This window comes from Mauremys reevesii, linkage group 2, assembly GCF_016161935.1.
Source record: "Mauremys reevesii isolate NIE-2019 linkage group 2, ASM1616193v1, whole genome shotgun sequence".
Taxonomy (NCBI): Eukaryota; Metazoa; Chordata; order Testudines; family Geoemydidae; genus Mauremys; species Mauremys reevesii.
The window spans coordinates 51,304,249-51,323,286 of record NC_052624.1 but is presented as its reverse complement, the minus strand read 5'-3'; the positions used below and the strand labels follow the sequence as shown (position 1 = coordinate 51,323,286).

General features: G+C 41.6%; 1 long non-coding RNA gene across 2 annotated transcripts in view; it reads right to left on the bottom strand.

Moving 5' to 3' along the window:
* LOC120399057 overlaps window positions 1-18,603 on the bottom strand; it is a 50,749-nt gene extending 32,146 nt beyond the window's left edge. Inside the window, exons 1-4 of one of the 2 annotated variants that reach the window (XR_005594936.1) lie at window positions 18,549-18,603; window positions 12,723-12,798; window positions 3,052-3,172; window positions 2,270-2,436 (exon numbers count right to left, since the gene is read on the bottom strand). This is a non-coding gene — a long non-coding RNA (uncharacterized LOC120399057). The remainder of the gene's footprint in view (window positions 1-2,269; window positions 2,437-3,051; window positions 3,173-12,722; window positions 12,799-18,548) is intronic. The other variant, XR_005594935.1, reaches the window with a different exon arrangement.
* Window positions 18,604-19,038: the final 435 nt, after the last annotated feature.

Genomic DNA, 19,038 nt, shown 5'->3' with positions numbered 1-19,038 from the left:
AGTTTTATGATCTGATAAGTTTTGCAATATTAGGTGTTTTTCTTAAAGTCCCAGCTCCTCATGTCTTGTGAGCACATGAGAATCATTTTTAGTAACTCTCTAACCCTTGTGGTTGGAGAGAAAAGCTTGAAAAGAATAAACTGAGTTTACCCTCAAGGCTGAGAAACCAGGAAGTAAATAAAAAGAGCCAAGTTTATTATTTCTTAAAATCTTGAGATTTTTAAAGCAATCTCATTCTTTCTTTGGGTCTGACTCATGATTTTTGAATGCTTGGGGTTGGTAATACTGCTATCTAGCAACGGTTACTAGGGAGAACAAAGCTTTTCTCACCAGCAATGGGCAGGTGTTCAGGGAGCAGTAGGTATGCAGCCTCCCAGCTGGTTTTGCTGTGGATTATTTATCGATGACAGAGGCTTTGCAGAAGCCCAGGCTGCTGTCCTGCATGTAAGTATTTCAGTGAATAATTTCATTTAGAATGTTGTTTCAGGGTGATAATGTAATTAATGTTGAAGGGAGATGAGAAATCTCGCACACTGCATCTGGAAGCTTCTCCTCAGGAAATCCTTGTAGCTCATTGTTTCTGTCAAGCAGGGTAATGTGCCTGTAAACCTCCACTAACAGAAAACATATCACTGCATCAGCAGAACCCGTAAGTGACAAAATAACCGCAGTGTGGAAGAGTGACTGCCAAATATCTTAACACCACTCGGACTACACCAGAAAAACACATTCATACAAGAAAAATAAACCCAGATCCGTTGGAAGCCTGGAATGGTCATTGAAGAAACAGCCTGAGTCAGTCCCAGCCCCAAGGAGTTCCAGTAGCTCTCCTAGTGAGCAAGGGAACCACTCTGAATAAACAAAAACTCCAATGTCAGACACAACAAGCACCTACTTTGAACAGAAGATGCCACACCACAGAGGTAACAACACTCCATACTGGTTTTTCTGGTGCTGTAAAAGGAGATGCCAATCCACAATGAAAAATCAAGAGAAGTTGTGGGGCAAAAATACCAAGGCTGTCCTAGCAGAAAGTCACGTAAAGTTGTTTACTGTGTTCCCAAACCTAAATATTCAACAGTCATGAATCAGGCCTCAAACAAGTCATGCAATTGTGTTTAAAAATAATACTTTAGGGTGCTTTTATTTGCCTTCTGGTTTCTGAGCCTTTAGAGTGCTTTCAGTTCACATTTTCAAGCTTTTCTATTGAAACATGGGAGCCTGAAACTTGCTTAAAGGAAAAAAAAATCCAAAGCTGAGATTCTCAGCTCACCACCAAATCCTCACCCAAATAAACTAAAACACTATCAAAATTAAACACTCAACTACACACATACCCTCTTAGGATGAGAAAGAAAAGAAACAACATATGGCAGATATGAGTCACTTTGCTTAATGCCCTACTGAAAGGTGCTCTGATACTGCTGTGATGGAGGTGATGTAGGAACTTATACAGAATAGAATTGGACTTCAGAAACTGCAGCTTTAAATAAAAACTGAAAATATTGTGAAACTTCTGATTAAAACCCATGTGAGCTGGCAATACTTTATGAACGTGCATTGCTACATTAGCTTGATTGCTGCTGATCACAGTCTAACTCGATTGCTGCCAAAGCAGGAGAAAGGTCAGTCAGCAATGTGATGAATGTGCAACTAAACTGATCCTCAGTGAGGGCTAGTGGCGTGCTTAGTTAGGGGGTTTATTGTGAAGCCAATTTTGATTTATCTGAGCAATGAAAAATATTTCCCCCCTTAAAGTCAGTATTTTACCCTAAAAAAAACCCTAGGTTTTTTTTGTCAATTTTGACAAAAATATAGTTCTCAGATAGAAATCAGTGACAAACACATTTAGCTAGAAAGATTACTAGTTTTGTTTTGAAAACTGGCCTCTCCTTTTACCCATGCAAATCAGACCCAGTAAAAATTGTGCATTGGCAGAAAGGAAAATAGCTTACACCAAAATGTCAAAAGTAATAGTAAAATATTGGGAATCTTCACTAAAACAGTGTTACTTTTATTACAACTTTTCTAGTCTGGTATTTAAAAAAACCAAACCATTATGTGTTACTGTCAAATATAACCAAACGACAGCAACTACTATAGAACCATACAGTGTCTCTAAGACATCACTTACTCTTGTCCTTCAAGCAGGACAGTAAAAGAAAACTTACAAAAGTACACAGATAATACAAAATGGATATTTCTTGTTTCATGGTTTGAAAATAAGGACAGATCATATTTTTTGCTAAGTAAAAATAATCCCATTTACCTCATGGATACTACAGTATTAGCCTTCTGCTGGCTAGTTTTAGTATAGGGACTTTCAGATATGATTTACTAGCATAGTTCTCCATATGCCTGATGTACTGTTGTATCTTCCTGTGCGTCGAGAGGAGACTATATCCCTATATCATCCATTGTTCTGTTTCATGGCTCCTCCATACAGTAAAAAAGAAGAAAAAAAAGTTAAATGAGATCACATATTATTTTAAACAGAAACCTTATAAAATGTATTTGAGTGAGTCATTTAATTTAACACATAGTAGTAGTAATGGTAATAATACTTAATACTTAGCACTTATATTATGCTGGCAGTGTATATTCAGCTAAATTAAATATTGTCAGAGCTGTCTTGCAACATTCCTAATTTGTATAACCAAAAGATGGCAGCACTCCATGCAGTATACACTGCCTGTCACATCCACTTCTTAGCAAAGTTCTACTTTTAATGATGTATTTTAAAGTGCATCCTAAAATGAGCACTATTATTTAGGAAGCTTTCAAACTATAACAATGTTTAAAAGTTAGGATGGACCAAAATGATTTGGAAAGGTTAAGGTAGTAACTAGCCAGGAGCTAGTTACCCATTCGCCAGTTTAAGTAAGGGTGGTTTATGCCAAAAGCTAGAAGCTACATTAGGGAAAAAAAACGTTGGAAACACTCAATTTCTTCTTTGTTGGAGGGTTAAACAGCAGAAAACTCACAGCTGGTATACAGAGCTGACCATGGGGAAGAGAGGGAGATGTGAAAATAAAATAAAGAGTTTATTACCTGGGGAGAGGCTAAGAAATGAATGCCAGGAATTCGGCCCCAGGGTCTAGAATAACTGCTTAGGGTCAAAGTGTTAAATGCCTTGTAGAGGATAAGATAGGAGATATCTTCTTACCTGCAACTTGGCAGAAAGAGGGGAGAGATGCAAATACTGAGAATTCTGGCATCCACACAAAACTTTGGGGATATAAAAAACTTATCATAAATATCTGTGGCACACTGAATTCCCACTTAAGGGAAGTACTATCAAATACCTCAGAAGAAAACGAAACCCTTCCAAATAGCTATGCAAGGAGAGGGTCAGAACAACTGAAAGCTGTAAGCAAGCACATGAAAATAAGTCCGTCCAAGGTAATCCCTTGGAGAAAAGGGAGCAATGCATGCAGCTTCCACCCCAAAACCCGCTTTGCCTCCAGAATTTATAATGGTGTTAAATATATAAACAAGTGTTTTTAATCTATAAGGGGGAGGTCGCACTGAGAGGCTTGCTATGTGAAACGGGTCACCCAGTACAAAAGTTTGAGAACCACTGGTGTAGTACAAATAACTGAACTTAGAACAGAACTTTCTCTCATTACAGGATTAATTTGTTAGGCATGTAACACCTCTATGCACATGCTGGCTAGGCCATGGGGGGGGGGTGTCATAATAACCTTGTGACCCCGTGAGGGGTCCTGACCCCCAGTTTGAGAACCCCTGTATAACACCCATCCCCATGGTGTCTGAGAGCCTTCCAGGAGTGCACTAAGCAAGGAGATGAGCAGCTGTTGTGTGCAGTGTCTTTCTTGCTTTCTTTTGCAATAGGAAAATTGTTTAACATTTTTTAAAAAAATGTATATCTGACATATTTTGTGGTTTTTTTATTAACGTCAATGAAGTGTGCCTTGCATATGTCATGAGGGCTTATCTACTTCGGATTTCATTCCCTTAGTTTGAAACAGCTCAAAGTTTTTGACTTTCAGAGTATGCTGCAAGGCTCATTTGTTTTCTCAGGCTTTTGGGGATGGAGAAAATGGCCCAGGGTCGGTATACCGGTGGGGGGAGGTATTTTTAATTTCCATGTTCTTGGTTGGTTTCTTTGGTATGTGGAGAGTGTCAGGATTCCTGCTGAGACTTTTTCCACTTGGCTTATCTGGAACACCTTGTCCAGTCCTGGGAGAACACTTCATCCAGTTCTCTGGGGTACAAAAATTCAGCTTGACTCCAGCTCATCACTCAGATTACTTTATTAGGCATGTAACAGCTCTATGCACATGCTTGCCAGGCCTTGATGCAGGGGGTTTAGATACAGGGTGATACCAGAATTCCAAATCATGTCACACACTACACAGTTTATATGAATTTTTCTTAACTACAAACATCTATATTTCTTGAATCTAATTGATTTGGACATTGTGTGGATCACATAAGGACCAGTCATTTTGCAGATCCTGTAAAAAACAATCCCTCATGCCCTCACCTTATTTACATGTCAAGCTTATCAGTTCAGGGTCTTCCCACTCATCTCCACTAGCCCAAAAAGACTGTCTCCAGCACACAGCCTTGTTTACAGTTTAACCTTGCACTCAAATCAAGCTGCCTGTCACTGTCTTGTTTACAGTTTAACCTTGCACTCAAATCAAGCTACATGCAAGTTTACTCATGCCCAGCAAGATCTATGCCTACAGAGGGGAGAAGCTGTGACTTGATGTATCATGTCATTTTTGTAAAAGGTTTTAAGAGTAAGGGATAAAGGCTCCTACAGCACTTATTTTTTCTATTTTAGTTATTTATACATTGCTGATAGATTATTTAATGATCGTTATTATTAATTTCAATCTATGTATTTCCCGGTGGATTGTGCGGCCAGCTGTAATGTAAAACCTGCACTAATAAGTAACAAACTGTCATAGGTCTTCTCCCCCACTTGGAGCTTTTGGGTTCCAAGATGGGGACCTGCATGGACTCCTCTAAACTAATCTTAGTCTAGATCCGGTTCTGCTGCCACCAGTTAAGTTTAAAGTGGGTAACACACTGCCTGTCCCCCAAACTTCCCCTGGGGAACCCAGATTCAAACCCCTTGAATCTCACCAGAGAGAGAGAAACAGCCAGTTCCCCTCCCCCCCTTCCCTCTCTCCAGCCTGCTCCGGAGAGATACACCCCGAGTCAAATCCTTGACTCAACACAAAGAGGGACTCACCTCCCCCTCCCCTTCCCTTGAAAATGCAAACAAGAGAAGAATCAATCAAGTCCTAAAAAGAAAAGAGTTTATTAAAAGAACAAAAAGAAAGTACACTATCTCTGTAATACCAGGATGGAACAATACACAGGGTCTAACTTATAAACCTGGAGAGATTTCCCCCTCCCCTTTTCTTTCTCAGTAAAAGCAAAGTAACAGCAACAGAAATAAAGATATTCCTTCAGCAAAACACACAATTGCAAATGTAGAAATAAACTTATAATACTAGTTCGCCTGTTTAACACTTACTAGCCTGAATAGATGAACAATACTGCAGAAATCTTGGAGGACTTGAAAAAGGTGTCTGGACTCCCTTAGCTCCAAAGAGAGACTCAACTCAAAACAAAAAACACAGAAAAAAAACTTCCCTCCACAGAGATTTGAAATTATCTTGTCCCTGATTGGTCCTCTGGTCAGGTGTTCATCAGGTACTGCTTGTTAACCCTTTACAGGTAAAAGAGACCTTAACCCTTAACTAACTGTTTATGACACAAACTCAGTCTGCCAGCTTAGACAAATGTGACCTAATGCTGATGACCTGTAATAAAAGCCTTTCGAAGCCAGTGATTAGACACAAGCTAAATAAAAGAAACCCACGACATAAGAAACAATAGCACATGGAATTTATCATTGGCACAAAGGTATCCCATGTAGCAAGGCAGTACAGGCAATGGATTTGATGGTGATATATCCTCCAAGAATGGGGACCAAGAAGAACATGTGACCCACTGACCATACTTGGCAAATACAGTGAGATATTCTCAAGAGACAGAAACTTGGAGAATAGGACAAAACTCGGAACTAGATCTCTGTGTGTGTTCCAGGTGAGATTTCCAAAATGTAGGGTTTCATTAGCTCTAAGGGGCTGTTAAAAGAAGGAAACTGGAAAGATTGCAAGGAAAGTTTAGTATTTCACCAGTTGAAAGTAGCAGAGTAGATCAGCAATTGTGGGAAAATAACCAGGTCATTGGAGGAGCTGCATTAGTCCCAAAAGACTGAGAGCATCTTCTTATTGCCGTCTATTGATGATGTATTATTTGATCTGCCAAGTGCAAAGGTATTTACATCTGTAGTATTAAGAACAGATCTGGGTACATGGAGCTGGATGAAAAATCTGACAACATTTGCCATAGCTTTTGGCAACTAGTTCTGGGGTGAATGCCCATGGGAATCAATCCAACCCTAGAAATTTTCCACTACAAATGGAACCAGCCACTTAAGACACTTCCAAGATTTCAGCAGGTGGCATCCTGATGGTGGGAGTAAGAAATGTCAAGGAATCAAATGAAGCAGCAACATGCTGTAGTTACGCAATGATGACCTCTGGCCCTCTGAGTGATCAACTCCCACCATCCTGAACTCTCACATTCTCAGATAATGTCCATAAAAAGTAAGATGCAGGAAACTACATGGTGCCCATAAGGCTGAATACCTTTTACAAATGTCTTTAGGAAGTATACCAAGAAATAAAAAGAAGCCAGAGAGCAGATTGTGATGAGAGAAGTGGAAAAGTCAGATCTATGTACAGATAATTGGTTTATAATTACGTAAAATAAAAGCACAGTTTAATTTTTAATCAATGTTGATCCCTCTCTCCATTGTAATCCAAACCATGATACATGAAACAACAATTATATAGTAAAGTGATCCTTTCTTGAAAAGACAATTGTTCATATAAATCCTTAAGTACATATTATGTAAACCAACCTTGTTCCTGAATGGCTTCAGCCCGTTAATACTTTATGTAGTATATTCTTTACTAACTTTGCCACAGTATTCAACAGAGACAGGTTCTTGTAAAGAAATTAATAGAGATAATAAAATAGGGCTTAACAAACATTCATTAGTGCAGGGACTCGTGATATCTTTTTGTAATCCCTGCAGGATCTTTCTACCTGCTGCTGTGCTTCATTTCAGAATGCAGAGGTATCATTAAAAACCAAATCTATTTGCTTTAGTCTGCACACCAGTTTTCACCAAATTACTATCACAAATCCCCAATATAGTTACTAGAGGAGCACGGCTCCCTAGAATTTCTAACTTCAGTGTAATTTTAAATCTTTGCAAGGACAGATTCTTCCTCTTCTGCCTCTTTCTTTCTCTGAATGAATGATGGAAATAAGGAGACTTCATAAAATGAATTTATTTTTATTAGTTTCTGGATTCTTTCAAGGAGAATCAGAACAAAATCCTGAAAGAGATTAGAACATTAAAGAAATGCTGGTAAAGCTGTATTGAGATTTTTTATCTCAGTCACTTATGAGTCTCACATGGTTAGTGCTCAGGGAGCCACATTATTACTTATACTGACACTTATCTGTATTTAGCTTGATAGTTAGCTCAGACAGATGAGGTGGCTTTACAGGTGGTTGTTTATTTGGGTAATTGTTTGAGAAAGCTTTGACTCTGACTTCATTAATTCATCTCCTGTCTTCAATATTTCATATTAGTTTTCTTTTTTGTGTAAATGAGACTTCTACAGAGAGGCAGGATGATCTTAGCACAGCTAGGAATGGAAATTTGGGTGGGCCTCGACTTATGGTGGCTGGGCAATGAACCCTCCGCTGCCCTCTCTGTGTCAATATGGGGCACCTAGCCTGGCCCCACTCCTGTGATCCAGTGCAGAGAGCAAGGCTCTGCTTCCTCACACTGGCCACCGTGCACCTCACCACTTCCTGCAGGTACCTGGGGAGAAGCCCAGACACCCCCACCACAGCAGGAAGGCAGCAACTGGCACAGACACCCCACTCTGTGAGTGTTTTGGGGGGCAGGGGTAAACCTCTGGGGAAAAGGGGATGCTTCATGTGACTGCTGAGCCTGGATGGGGGCTGTGTGGCATATTGAGGTCCCTGGCCCTGCAATGACACTGGCCAGGCCTGATGGCACAAACCCCAGTGCCACAAAAGGGCTATTACTGCCTGGGTGGGGAGGCATCACTGGTGTTGGAGCTGAGCTATGCAGCTCCCTCCACTGAAGCTCGTGCCTAAGAGGGCAGGGGAGAAACAACATGGTGGCATGAGTGAAATTGCTGGAATATAAAGAGTTTGGAAATAAGGCATACATTTTAACAGTGACAGTAATTAACCATTGGGACCATTTACCAAGGGTCATGGTGGCACTTTTAAAAATCAAGATTGGATGTTTTTCTGAAAGATATGCTCTCGGAATTATTTTGGGGAAGTTCTATGTATAGAGTATAACACAGACTAGAGGATCACAATGGTCCCTTCTGGCCTTGGAATCTATGTGATCTGGGCTGGTGGCAGAATTCCTCCCATTTGAGAGCCTTGACACAGGCTCTGATTTGGGTGGGTCTGGGGGCTAAGTGTGGAAACACCCCAGGTATGTACAGTGTCAACCACAATGGGGCCCTCGTCTCAAATAAAACATATAGGTGCTGCTATAATACAACTAATAAAATAATGCCGTGAGTTGTGGGCAAAGCGTCATTGAGGCTAGAAGGTGTGGTCACTGCCTGTCATTTAAGATAGCTGTGAGACACTGTTAAGCAGCCCCCCACCTAAAAAAAAGTCTAGCCAGGAATTCAAACCATGTGTGGGAAGAGGGCTTTGGCTGGGCATTGTTTTGGTTAAGGGTGTGTATGTATAAGAGAAGCAGGAGACAGCACATAGATTAAAAAACAGAGATAGATACAGCCTGGACAAGCATGGTGTATGTTCCTGGGAGAAGCCAAGAGAAGGGGCTTCTGAGTCTGGGCAAGCTGATTAAAGAGGCTGCAGGTGGTAAGCAAAGAAATTATTTCCTATTGTTGGTTCATCCCTTGTTTGGGGAAACCAAACTTTGTATGTTCCTTGTAAATAAATAAGATTGCATCAAAGAAAATATCTGACTCTATCATCAGTTTCTCCTAAATGAAACAATTCTCAATACCCTGAAGCTAGCTAACCACACAAAGTGGGCAACAGCAATAGTCTTCAGATTTTGAGGTAAAAGGTAAATTGTCAATAAGTTAAGACAAATTATGCATTGATATCTATGACCTTTGGGTTGTGCCCTCAGAACAGCTTTTGACCTATTGGTAAATTTTGGAGGTACATGGAATGAGTCAAGATAAGAAAGATCAATGGAGTCAAAAGCCTTTTGCATTCAGTTTGTGCTTCGGAATCGGTGCATTTCTTTTAGCCTCATTGCAAATATGCTGTAACAGGTGGGGTTGATAGGATGACTTGAACTTGAATGGTATTGGTTCAAGTTATGCTTAGGAGAATCCACTTAGGAGTGAAAAACAAAATCAGAGAGAGAGAGAGAGAACAGAAAAAGGGAAGGGAGAACAAAATCCTTATGTAAAAGTACATAGATGGGAGACATAGTCGGTTTGCCCCCTCAGATATGTACAAGCACCAGCCACTGACTTCAGTGGGAGAAGTGCACATACCTTTATGAAGTTGGTTGGATCCATTGATCACTCTGGCTTTTTGCAGGTGAAATGAGCTTTATTCACAAGTGACTTAAACATCTGTAGAAGGACAAAGTAGTTCCTAGAAAATCCATTACTTAACTATGCTATCTCCCCTGTAATTCAGCATTTAGAGGAGGTCTTCTCTTGAGGCCATTTCCAAACATAAGGGAGAATATCATTATGATGTTGATGATGCACAACTATATGCTGTATCTTTTGGCTGGAGGATATTGCAAGATGGAAGCATCAGAACAACCCTGTCCTCAACCCTGAGAAAACAGATATTTTACTGGTGGGTAGATATCATTGTTATGCTCTGTCTCCTTTTTGTGCTCTTACTTATTGTGGGAACTTGCTCAGAAGTAGGAATCGAGGTTAAGAGTTTTGGAACTGCTTCTGACCAAGCCTTTCCCATGACAGACCATGCATCAGTTGTTTATCAAAGTATTTTTTTTCCAGTAGGTCAGTTGGCACAGACCAATTCTGCCTTTATTTATTCCATGCTTAACCTCACAACATCAATACATTCCCTTGTGATCATCAGGCATGTTTACTGTAATTCTCTACTAGCAGGGCTTCTCTGTTGCCTGCAGCTTGTTTGGAATGCAGCTGCATGTTCACTTACTTGTTTGAGCAACAGTGATCATATTACCCCTTCCCTGCATTCTTTACTTTGATTGCTCACAATGGCAGACTGATTTTAAAATGGCACTGTTTGTTTTTAAATGGTGCTTCTATCTGAGATCTCTTTCTTGATGGGTATATATAGGGTTACCAGATAGCAACTGTGAAAAAACGGGATTGGGGTGGGGAGTAATAGGCACCTATATAAGAAAAAGTCCCCAAAAATGGGACTGTCCCTTTAAAAATGGGACATCTGGTCACCGTAGGTATGTATGCCTACCTCCCTCATCAGATATAAGAATCCGGGCTTAATCCTGAGTGGGAATGTCTGCACTGCTATTTTTAGCCTCATAGTGTGAGCCCAAGTCAGTTGACCCAGGCTCTAAGACTTGCTGCTGCAGGTGGGTTTTTTTTTTGCAGTGCAGACATAAGGTATGATTCTGTACTGGGGGTTCTTTTTGTGCAATGTACATGGTAGGGTATGACTTGCTGCCATGGGGCTTCTTTTGCAGTGTAGATATAGGGTATCAGAGGGGTATCCGTGTTAGTCTGTATCCACAAAAACAACAAGGAGTCCAGTGGCACCTCTGTTAGTCTTTAAGGTGTCACCGGACTTCTCGTTGTTTTTGTAGTTATAGGATGTATCTCTTGGATCCCTCTTGTTTTCTTTTATGTTAGCAGGGGATCCTGCCTAAGTGTGGTGCACATGAAACTTACATTTCTTTGACATCTGTCTCACATCATCTCCTCCTACTTTAAAAAATAAACATCTGGATAATTTTTCATTTCAGAAATGTTTTTTAAGAATGGTTCCTTTGCCCCATGTTTATCAACACACACACACACACACTTCAAATGCATGCATTCCAAATCTTTTCCCCCACTTCTTTTTGTATGAGACTGTTGATTGATTTTCTTCATGTTGTAGGATGTTTTTATTTTCTTACTCTGTACAAAACAGTACATTTTAAATCCTTTCCCCTCTTGTACATTGCCCCAACTGAGGCTAGATCTACACTGGGGGTGGGGTGGGGGCGGGGAGTCGACCTAAGATACGCAACTTCAGCTACACGAATAGGTGTATTTTAGGTCAATTTACCTGGCTGTGAGGACGGTGGCGAGTCGACTGCTGCCACTCCCCCGTCAACTCTGCTTCCGCCTCTTGCACGCGATGGAGTTCCAGAGTCGATGGCAGAGCGATCGGGGATCGATTTTATTGCATCTACACTAGACGTGATAAATCGATCCCCAATAGATTGATCACTCACCCGCTGATCCGGAGGGTAGTGTAGACATAGTGGTAGGGAATTGTTTTCTAAATAACATTACTATGGTACAATTCAACTCAGCTCTGAAAAGCACCTTTCATAAACATGGCAACAGTCATGACTGGCAGCGCTGGCTTTAGGAAGTGCGGGACCCGATTCGAATAGTTTTGATGGGGCCCCGGCAGGAATGACTCACCACCGAAGACCCGGAGCGAGTGAAGGACCCGCCACCAAAATGCCACTGAAGACCCGGAGCGTCGCCGGGTGAGTAAAAATTAAAAAGGCGCCTAAGTTGGCCGCTTTTCTTTAGAGCGCGGGGCCCTCTTAGGCCGTCTTCGGCGCGGGGCCTGATTCGGGGGAATTGGCCTAAAGCTGGCCCTGATGACTGGTCCATCTCACCTACTGAAGGATACGTGGGTTATATTCTGAGCTTAATGTTGGCTGTATCTACGACAGCTGATCATAAACGCCAAAGGAAAGAAATATTCCTCTGTTGGAATGCATCATTACATTTTCATACCATTATGATGACAGAAGAGCACTATCCCCTCTGCATGGTTGTGATTACATTTTTTAACGAATTTTAAACTAAGTAGCAGATCTTTTTGCATAATTTGAATTAGCACTTGAGAATATGGAAATGGTTAAATGCAGCAAAATGATGTGTATTGATTATCTTATTAATATTTGCCAAGAAGGGGATATCTGAGCAGCAATTAATTGAAGCAATTAATTGAAGCAGCCACCTGGGCATGTCAGTATCTACTCCAGTCTTTTAAATGAAATTCCCCTGAAAGCTGGAAGCATTCTTCTTGATAGCCTCATAAATGACAGCCTCAGCAATTATTAACATGTAGGACATCAGGCAATGTAATCCCCAGTTGAACCCAGGACTAGATGCAAAAGAACAACAGTGATGCCACTTTGCATCAATTTTTAATGGTCTGTTTTGCTAAACGAAGTGCACATTTATTCCATATACTCATCCTGACTATGAGAAATCTACCTATAGCATATAGGGTTAGCAACTGAACCAACCCAGGAAGGGCAAGATAAACATAATGGGCCAATTTTTTCTCAGTTACCATCAGACGCTGAAGTCAATGTAGTTGCGTGGGTATAAGTGAGAGCAAATTTTTACCTTCTGTAGTTTGTGCTGCTTCATCCCTGTTTTCACCTGCTTTCACTTGGTCAGTAAACTGCATTCAAGGTTAGCCCTGTTGACAAAATGATAGATGGAACTCTTATAGTATATAATCTTCTGCCACCTTAGCAAAATGAGAATGTGTAGACTATTTAAACATCTGAATGAAAGTTAAGGTAGGGTATGGGGGGAAGGAAGGCATAGAGAGACAGTTTTTTTACAATATGTGGTGCAGGATGATTAGGAATACAGCTTTTTGAATCCTCTCTATTGCAGTACATGGAATGTGCTGTGAGTAGCAGATTTCTGGATAGCTGACCCCGATTTACTGATAAGTTGAGAAGAAACCCTTCATTCTGTCAGAGCAATCTTTTTAAGAGAAGTGCAGCCTACTTTAAAATTGAAGTACCCAAACTCTGGCCTGAAGAGCCCTTCCACAGAGAGTTGAGGATTGCTGTTGGCTCCACCTCCTTATGTACAGCTGGTTGGAAATGCTGAAATTGTAATGAGATTTTGAATTTTGTAATTGCTGAATTAAAAAAAGGTTTGTGTTCCCCCACCCCTGCATCCTTCCAGCACTGCTCCAGCCAGGAAGTCAGAAACTGGAGCTAACACTACATCACCCCTCTACATTACCCAGAAGCAACTATGATTCCTGGAACAGGAGGAAGCTGGCATCAGATAAAGTTGCCACCACCATGAGAAGGATCTACACTGGAGGGAACTGTTTCTTGAGAGACAGCTAATGAGACTGCAGAAAGAGCCACCACTGCTGAGGAAAACATCAGTGGAGTGAGCTGCAGGAGTAGAGTGACCAGATGTCCCAATATTATTGAGACCATTTCGATATTAGGGGCTTTGTCTTATATAGACAACTACACCACCCCCACCCCAATTTTATTTTTCACATTTGCTATCTGGTCACCCTATGCTGGAGAGAACTCTCAATGGAGGTGACCATGGAGAGATTACCACAGGAGCCACCAAGAAGGAACTTCTAGGGAGACCCATTTGGGTGAGCCACTGAGACCAGCACACAAGGAGCTGGGCAGGATGGAGAAGGAGCTGGGGGATAAGTGGGAAGGAAAGCTGAAGCCAGGAAGAATTGAATGAAGGCTAATGCTGAGAACCTTGAAACAGGAGGGAGAAATAGAAGGCTGCAGCTGGGGACCCTGAAGCAGAATGGATTAAAAAATCAGGTGGTTCAAAGTAACAAGAAAAAGTGGGAAATACAAGCCTTGAAGGAGATGGTGTAAGGGAGACAAGAAGCAGGCATGAGGAATCCAGGCCCCCAAAAGGGTACAAGTAGGAGGAGGAGGTGATGGAGCCTGAAGGGGGAATGGATTGTGTAAGGTGAAGAGTCCTGAATTCCAGTGTGATTCTGGGAGGAAAGTGATTTTGAATACATGTGTTAGGGTGCAGTACTTTTGATTGTGAGCATGTGTGTGTGTACATTAGAATAGAACTTTTATTGAATACATGACACTGCATCTCTTTGTTTTGTGTGGTGGTTACCTTAACATTTATTGCAAACAAATCTGGTCTCTGTTTTTGTTTACCCTTATCATCTGTCTTTATGCCATGCTGTGCCGTTTTAATTAGATGCACTTCAGTACTTTCACTGCTTGCTTGTTTTCACTTCATTTGTGAAGCGCAGTTTTTACTAGCCCTACAAATGTCTACTTCTTCCCATAATCTTGCTTTCCTCCACTTATTGGTCATAACACAAATTAGTCTCTAATGAGTCCATTTTTTAATGGTTCCGCGTCACGTGACTGAACTTCATTTCTCAAGTCTGTCACATTGTGGTCAACAATCTGGCCTCACCAGGCAGCAGGCTTCTTGTTTTTTGTTTTGTTTTGTTTTTAAAGGTGCCTTTCCCAAGTGACATTAGGAAGTCTTGACATTTTTGAATTATTTTGTGTAGCAGTTTCCAGTCTGTGTCATGCTCCCACTGGAATGTCCGGTAGCTCTCTAATCCCCAAAGGGTTAACTGTGATTATTCTGCAACAGAGTGTAGAGTGGAGGATTTAACTCTCTCCCAGTTCTCTTCAGCACTATTTCCCCCCAGAAATATTTGGAAGTGCTGGACCACCTCCTTCAGCTCTCTGCCAGGGTGACTTCATTTACTTAATTTTTTGCTAAACATTTAGTTTACTTCTTACATCATGTAATGCAGGTATGAAACACTGACATGCTAGTTAGAGAGACTGAACTTTATTTCCTGGCTACAACCATTTGGACATGGGTCAGGATTACAGAAGGTTAATCCCTCATCACATTACATTATTCTAAAATGTAATGTAGATATTTTATGAATTAGACTACACTAATCATTAATGCCATAGTTAGTCTAACCACTGTGTAGTTGGTGCAAGTTTTATCACCAGTACTTACATGGCTCCCCTTCGGCTTCTCTAGAGATATGGTTGATAACCTATTCCAGCAAAGATTTACCTGTCTTCAGATGTCTGAATGTTTATGATGGCATAAGCTTTCCACTCCAGTTCTATGTTGTTATTCAATCTGGTGCTCTTTCATTTACTATGGATCTGATGTTGCTCTTCAATTACAGATTTCAGGGAATTGGGGTTTATCGTCTAATGTGACTCAGCAATTCATGAATACTTAACCTTGTCAGAACAGTCAGAGCATGTCTCTTACCTGCTCTGGGGGATCTGCTAAAGATTTTGTTCGTAAAATAAGGATTTGTCAAACTGTGACTCCAGTACAGTAAAAATGCCCCCGGAAGTGCTAGTTCATCTCAAATCATTTAATGATTACTGAAATTTATGGAAGCATTTATCCCTGTGGTTGCGTCCAGGATTAAGCCCATATAAAATAAGATAAGATTGAAATAAAAAGGAGCTAAGGAGTCAGCTGCTTTTGGAAAACCCACAAAGAATCTACCTGCACCTTTCGGTACCTAAATGCCATTAAAAATCTGCCCCTTTTCTCTTTTGTTTATGTGTTCCTTCTGCTTGTTTTTGTAGTTAAGTCTTAATTTTTACATCACAGTATCGAAGTATAAATGTCGGTGATGTCACTCAATCAGCATGAGGTAATTACAGTTTGGTGCTCACGGCACATATGAGACCAAATATCTGGAATAATCAGCATAAGTGGCCAGGGCACCTGAAAGGCAAATGGCTCCAAGTTAGAAGTAAAATAAATCTTAACATTTTCCTTGGTATGAAAGCGCTCTTCAGTTGAAGTGATGCTAGTAAGTGCTGCTGTAATATGTTTTTATACCGTATATACTCTACCAGACAAGATAAATGGAAAATCTCTTTTTGTTCATTGACAATATTGTCTCTTGTGATGGAAACATTTTGTTCAAGTCTGAAGTTTTAGCCCAGCTGATATGAAATCACAGTTCTCTGTCATTGTGCCATTAACTCATAGTAATACTGTAAAAGTGTTGTAGAACAGCAGCACCTGAGTACTAGGGTTTGTAAAATAAACCTTCTTTATGGAAAATGGAGCAATAACATACAGTTAGTAAGGGCTTCTCTATTAATGCCTTATCAGAAAAATGCAGTGGTGAAAGCATGCAGCATGCCACAGAGTCAAATTGTGTGCCACCTGGGAGAACTCATTTTATATAACAAACTTCTAGGGTAGCTGGAAGATAATAGAGGGCACTCTAAGGAAACCAGTTAAAATTTTTTAATAATTTCTTAAACAGTTTAGCTGAACATTTTCACAGAGCTATATTATGATTAATCACAATGAAAAATTAACAGGGGACCTCTTGCGTTTATTTGGTATGGCAGCTCATGGTAGGCCTGATTGTGACATCCTCTACCCTTATAGAGTAGTTATGTGAGCAGTTCAATTGAAGTCCAGGGGTCACTTATATGAGTCCAGTGCTATGGAATGTAAATAAGATTGGTGGAACTGTAAAGGTTCAGTTCTGCATTTGTTTTATACTGAAGACATGGGAGGCAAGGAATTCAGGATTAAAACCTAATTTTGAACAGCTTCATTTCATCTGTGACTTATAACTTATAGTACTTTGCATTCTGCAATTTTTATTTTTCAAACTCAGATGTAGGTAGACATTGAAATGTAACCTGTGTTTTATATATATATAAACCAAATATATATATATATAGTATGGTTGATAGCAATTAAAAACATATTGTACATGACATTTTAAGTATCCCCACAGTGGTGCTGGAACAACTTGTATAGTGGGGGTGCTGAAAGTCACTGAACCAAACTGTAAACTCTGTATATGATGGAAACCACTTCAAGCCAGGGGGTGCAGCAGCACCCCCAGCACCCCTAGTTCCAGTACCTATGAATCCCCATGCACTAGGAAGAGTTTATTATGTGTGTTTTATTTACCTCTGAATTTCTTATGATCCAGTTACCTCAAAGAAAAATGTGTCTCAAATTATGCTCTCTCCTCTGCTCTTTGTCAAAAAGTCTTCTCCATTGTTAAGACAATTAACTTGCAGTGGTATCATCGGTAATTCAGATGACACATTCTTGAAGAAACACTATGTATCTACAGTAGCTAATATATCTGTTTAACATATTATTATTGCTAGTGAACAGGACCGGCTCTAGGTTTTTTGCCACCCCAAGCAAAAAAATTTTTGGCTGCCCCCCACCCCAGCCCTGGGCTCCTCGCCGAACCCCTCTGCTGCCCCAGCCCTGGGCTCTCCTCCGCCACCCACAACCCCTGCCGCCCCAGCTCTGATTCCCAGGAATTTTAGGTGTGCGCAGAACACAGACAGGATTGGTTCCCATATGGTTACAGAACTGGAGTAAAGTGGAACAATTTTCAGCTTGTGTGATTGGAGGATATTTGGATGCATATTATAAGACTGTCCTACATAAATGAGGAAAAGTTGAGGTGCCTTTATTATTCTTTTGTTCCACTCTTTTTTCTATGGAGAATTTGCCAATGCAATATCACTGTCTTCCTTACAAACAAACAAACAAGCAAGCAAACAAACAGGCAATGGCTGTTGAAAATAGCAATTCCAGTTCTAATAACCACTGGGAAGCATTTCTTGCTCAATTTTATCCTACTTTTTCTACAGCAAGTTACAGTGGATCAGTATTTTTGATTCGGGAGAAATGAAGTAGCAACTGCCCAAACTGAGCTTGAGCACTCCTGAATTTTGAGGTGTTCAAATCTGGAAGGCAGGTGCTGGGTGTGGGGGCAATGGCTCCACGGGGGAGCACAGCAGCATGTATGCAGCAGCATGTTTGGCGCTGCGTGGAGCCAGACATGCTGGTCTGAGTGGCTCGGTAAGGGGGCTGGGGGGTTGGAGAAGGGATAGGGGGTTCTGTGGGGCAGTCAAGGGACAGGGAGCAGGGGTTGGATGGGGCGGAGGTTTGGGGGCAGTCAGGGGCAGGGAGAAGGGGGCTTAGATGGGTCAGAGGTTCGGGGGGGAGTCAGGGGACAGGCAGTGGTTGGATAGGCATGGGAGTCCCAGGGGCTTGTCAGGGGACAGGTAGGGGGTGGGGTCCTAGAGGGGTCTCAGGAGGGGGCAGTTGGGGACAAGGAGAAGGGAGGGTTAGATAGGGAGTGAGGTCCCAAGGGGCAATTAGGGGCAGGGGTCCTGGGAGGGGGCAATCAGGGGACAAGGACCAGCAGTGCTTAGATAGGGGGTGGGGTCCTGGGGGACAGTTAGGGGCAGGGGTCCCAGGAGGGGGTGATCAGGGGACAGGGAGCAGGAGGGCTTGGATGGGTTGGGGTTTCTGTGGGGGGCAGTTGGAGGGAGTGGCTGGTGGCAGGGTGAGGCTACCCTCCCTCCCCGTGGAGTGTCCTATTTTTTGAATGTTAAAATATGGCATCCCTACCCTTCACAGTGCAGCTTTCCATTCACAGCAGGCTGCAGCATGAGGTCTCAGTTCCCTCCCTCCCCCTTCCTTTCCTGTTGGGAGTGGCCAAGTGAATGCTGGGAAATGTAGTTCTTTCCCTGCTCCAGGGTTGGCTCTATAGGCAGGGAGCTAACCAAGGAACTACAGCTCCCAGGGCCCCCTGTTGGTTCTCAGCTCCCATGCTGGATCCCTGCTGCCCCTGCAAATGGGCTGCCCCAAGCACGTGCTTGCTTTGCTGGTGTCTAGAGCCGCCCCTGCTAGTGAAGTTCTGACAACATAAAAATGAAATAAACCGGAAAAATGAAGATACTATATTTAGAGTGTTCTCTGTTCTCATTCACACCATCCCCTAAATGTAATGTTTCCTCATCATAAGAGTCAACAATAGACCTCTATGGCATTAATCTACTGGTAATAGAGTTTAGAGAAAGTGAGTGTGGTCAGATTTACAGAAGGAGTGAAACAACCG